General features: G+C 47.3%; 1 non-coding gene across 1 annotated transcript; it reads left to right on the top strand.

The window, feature by feature from the left end:
• Positions 1–1397: 1397 nt before the first annotated feature.
• On the top strand, positions 1398–1504 carry LOC112918418 (U6 spliceosomal RNA). The gene has a single exon (XR_003234684.1). It is a non-coding gene; the product is annotated as a U6 spliceosomal RNA (small nuclear RNA).
• Positions 1505–4526: the final 3022 nt, after the last annotated feature.

The following is a 4526-nucleotide window of genomic DNA, read 5'->3' as shown; positions in this document are numbered from 1 at the left end:
CAAAGGACCTGAATGGACATTTTTTTCTGAAGAAGACATACAAATGGCCCAGAAGTATCTAATAAGGTGCTCAGCATCAGTAATCATTGGACAAATGCAAATCAGAACCACAATGAGATGTCGTTTGAATAAAGATCTGAAGGAAGTGAGGGAGTAAGTCATGTAGCTTAGGGATATGGCTATCAGAGGAAGTGATTCCAGGCAGAAGGAGCAGCAAGTGCAAAATTCCCTGGGGTAGGGGGTGGACCTGGTGTGCTTGAGGAGCCAGTGTGGCTGACTGAATGAATGGCGGAGGGAGAGAGCAGGAGGAGGGGAGACCATAGATGTGAGTTGAGGGAAGGTAGGGAGCAAATAATAGCAACACTTGGAAGTCATTTGAAGGACCATGGCATTCACTGGAGAAATAGAGAGCCACTGCAGGCCTGGAGCAAAGGTTTGATAGAATCTTTGAATTTTAATGGATCACCGGCTGCTGTGTGGGGAATATACTGAAGGAAGGTGGCAGTGAATTTGTTCAACTTCATTTTTGTCAGTTGTTGTAATTTCCTCAAATGCTTTCTTTTAAATTCTGTGATGATGTGAACAAGGAGGAAAAATACAGGTGTGCATGAGCATACCAAGGAGAGCTTGAAGCATGGGGCTCGTTGGTCAGGAGAGAAAAGGAGAGGACCGTGAGAGAGGCTGTGAGGGAGGAAGACGCTGGCCAAGCTTTCCCCCCAGGTGGCTGGGGCAGGGAGCAAAGGTGCACACACAGCCCAGGATGTCAGCCTGTCCACAGCTGCCCTGTGAGGACGGCAGCTGCGTGGCTAGAAGGTGAGATCATATCCTTTAGGATTAGTGGGGCTTCTCGAAAAAATTGAGACAATTATTCTCCTCTGATTAGTTTTCATTTCATCATGGTTTGTTTGTCATTACTTTACCTGTTTTAGTCAAAAGTTCACAGCCTGTTTATATTAAGCTATAAGCCCTTGAACTTGGGATTCTCAGGGGCCACATCTACACTTTTTGCTAACCAATATTGATGGTTGAAGCCATATCCTCAACTTAATAGGGCAAGGCTTTTGAACAAAATTCACTAAATCATTCTCTACTCTTTTGGAATGAGGAGCTGATTTTCCACCTTATCATAAAACCAAAAATGTAGAACCGTGTGGTCAATTAATCCACCTTTATTTCCTAAGAATAAAACCAATCAGGCTCAGTATATGCTTGTGTGGTTGATCCTCAGAGTTGGAGAGAGTGGGGTGTCCCCTGAATGCTCTCAGGTAGGACAGCACTTGGGAACCTCTTTGTGCTCCCTCTCAGGTCTTTGGGGCACATATGCAGAGGGTGAGTCAACTTCCTGTATAAAACGTGAGCAAGACGTCCAAACTTGGAGGTCAGATTTGGATACCAAGGTGCTTGTTTCAGTAGTACATATACTAAAATTGAAACAATACAGAGAAGGTTAGCACAGCCCCCACCTAAGGATGGCATGCAAGTTCATCAAGTGTTCCATATTAATAAAAAAAAAAAAAGGCCCCCAATGCACTTTGCATAGCTCGTCTTCATGGAGCTTTAGAGGAAGACGAGATTTGTATTCCATATGAGAACGGGGAGGTGGCATATAAAAGCGCACATTTCCACGTTCCCTGGGAACTCAGAACATCTTGTGAAACCAGACACACTTTCCACTGGGGACAATGGCATGGAGGTGAGAAGCAGCCCCCACTTCAATCCTATTTGCCCCATGGCTCCCCTTCACATCCACAGGTGAGGAGCAGAGGGTCACTGTTTGCCTATCATTATACTTGTATTATCTCTTTTTTCCCTTATAATAGAGAGGTATTTCTCTGGATCCATGTTTCTTTCAAAAGTGGGAAATTGAAAGAGGCACGAAAGCTTCGAAAAAATATTTGGGTCTCCTCTTTGTGGAAAGAAGTACCTCTACACGTCTTAATGGACGTTTTGGCCACAAGCTTCAGGACACTGAGGGCCCCTGCAGCACTGCTTATGTGCGGTCCGGTTCCTGTGTGATGGGATGCCAAGGCTCCCTCAGGGGGCCAGTTAGGATCCGGGCATGGGGAGCTTCTGGATCCCCGTAGGCCTGGTTCCAGTATAGTCAGATTACAGTTATGAGAGCTAAGAGGCTAAGAACCACAGGGGTGTTTGGGTAATGACATCAGCATTTGGGCTGAGGGAAGCTGGGCCTCTCTGACAAGCCACCACCTTTGACCCTCCCCATGACACCAGATTGTGAGGATGAAGCACTTAGGATCCTGATCCCTCTGAGCCCTCATTTCTTTCCTTCGTACCTGGAGATGCTTATCCCTGCCCTTCCAGCCCCACCGATCTGTTGTGCCACCAGAGGAAAGAGTAGGCACACGGGATTCTGAAAACTGCTAAATTCTCCCTAACAAGGGCAATTCCTGGCACAGCGGCGTGTGAACATGAGGCCTGTGTGAAGTCAGGGCTGTAAGAGTGGGGAGCTGGTATGGTTGCTCTGCTGCTCTCTGGAGGACAGGCAGAGCAAGGGCTCTTGGGCCTCTCCTGCTATGTCTTCAGATGGGTCCCTGAGTAAGAAACCTGAGCATAAAGGTAAGATGGTGTTTGCCTAGTGCTTTGCAGATTCCAAAATATTTCCCAGGATATACTCTCCTTTTCGTCTCTTCCCGCCCTTCTAAAATTGACAAGCAGGAGCAATCTCCTGAATTCAAAGGACCAGGTGGTTCTAAATCATTTCTCTTTGAACTGAGAACCATCACTATATATGTCTATCTGTAATTGCTTTGTTTAAGCTAATGAGTGCAGAGTGCATGGCTGGTATCTGAAGAGGTTACTGTGGCCAGGGCAGGCTCCCAAACCCACAGGCTGTGTGACATTCTGCTGCTCTTAGGGGGCCCTGAGGCCCACTCTGGCCTTCACCTGGTGTAAGCTACTGCATTAGCTCAATGCCACCAACATTCCCTCTATGAAGAAGTGCACGTCCCTTCCTTACTCTGTATGTATCTTGAAACTTCAATCTAATAAAACTGATCAAACTTGGCGCAAGCCACCAGGACAGAAGGGTTTTGGAAAAGCCAGAGCTCCCCAGTCTAATCTCTGGTTGCCCCCTCTTCTGTTACCTAACCCATGGGTACTTGTGGGAGAGCAGCTCTGAGGAATTCCCCAGAACACTGCCCAGTCCTGTTGCCTCCGTTTTGGAGGTAAGGTTCCCACCATTTCCTATGGGTGATCTGGCCCCTCTTTATCATTCTGACACTTACAGCACAGGGGTTGGGGTCGCTGGGATTCCCTGGCTGGGAAACAGGGGCTCCGACTTGCACAGGGGGACTCAGAAGGCACATAGAAGTTCCAAGCGACTCAATCCCCAGAAGGTATCCGAGGGTCAATAAAGAGGTAATCACTATGTAGCCAGGCTGCTGGCGCGTGTTTACAGAGCCATTCCTCAGTGGGCCGGTGATTTACAGCGGCCCTTGCTTCAGATGACACATTAGGGCTGGAGCTTTGTGGCTCCCGGAAACACTGACCTCTCGCCCTGGGGGACAAAGAGGTAGGGGCCCCAGCCCTATCCCCCTACTCTCTTCCTCCTTCCTTCCCTCTCTGGTTTTAAAGAACAGCCTTAACTGTGATAATAATTCACATTCCATACAAGTCACCTATCTAAAGTGTACAAGTCAAGGGTTTTTAGTGTATTCTCAGAAATGTGCGACCATTCTTACAGTCAACTTTAGAATGTTTTCCTCATGTCCTCTCAAACCTGAAACACATTAGACGTCACCCCTCTTCCCCAGCCAAGACACCATCGTTAGGCAACCACGAATCTAGCATTCGGTCTCCAATGGATTTTCCTGTTGTGGACATTCATTTAGATGGAATCATGCAACATGTGGTCCTTTGTGGCTGGCTTCTTGCAATTAGTATCATGCTTCCGAGGTTGACCCCTGTTGTAGCATATGTCAGAACCGCATCCATATGTGCCAACAACTCCACTTCTAGGCACAAAACCAAGAACAATAAAAATACACGTTCACACAAAAACTTGTGCGTGAATGTCCATGGCAGCATTATTCATCACAGCCCAAAGTGGAAACAATGTCTGTATTCAAGTGTTTAAAGGGTACACTAAACAGAATCTATTTAATGGAATCTTATTCGCAAATAAAAAGAATAAAATACTACATACGACATGGGTGAATCTTGACGACTCGCAAAGCCAAAGAAGCCGGTCATAAAGCACCATTTACTGTACGATTCCATTTCTGTGAAGTGTCCAGCAAAGACAAATTCCTGTAGACAGAAGGTAGATGAGCGGTTGTCAGGGGCTGGCAGGAGGGGCAGGGGAGGGCGGAGTTCCTTCTGGGCCATCCCGGTGCCCGGAGCTCCTAGTCATGCTGGCTGCATAGCTGGTGCCTGTGCTAAGATCACCAAACTGGACACGTGAGATGGTGACTTTTATAGTACGTGAATTATACCTCAACAGAGAGTGTAAAGGATGGAGGAGAGAGAGGAAGTGAAGGAGACCGACAAGGGCCTTGTGTTGCGGA

This window comes from Vulpes vulpes, chromosome 15 (genome assembly GCF_048418805.1).
Source record: "Vulpes vulpes isolate BD-2025 chromosome 15, VulVul3, whole genome shotgun sequence".
Lineage (NCBI taxonomy): Eukaryota > Metazoa > Chordata > Mammalia > Carnivora > Canidae > Vulpes > Vulpes vulpes.
This window is presented reverse-complemented; position numbering and strand designations above follow the sequence as displayed.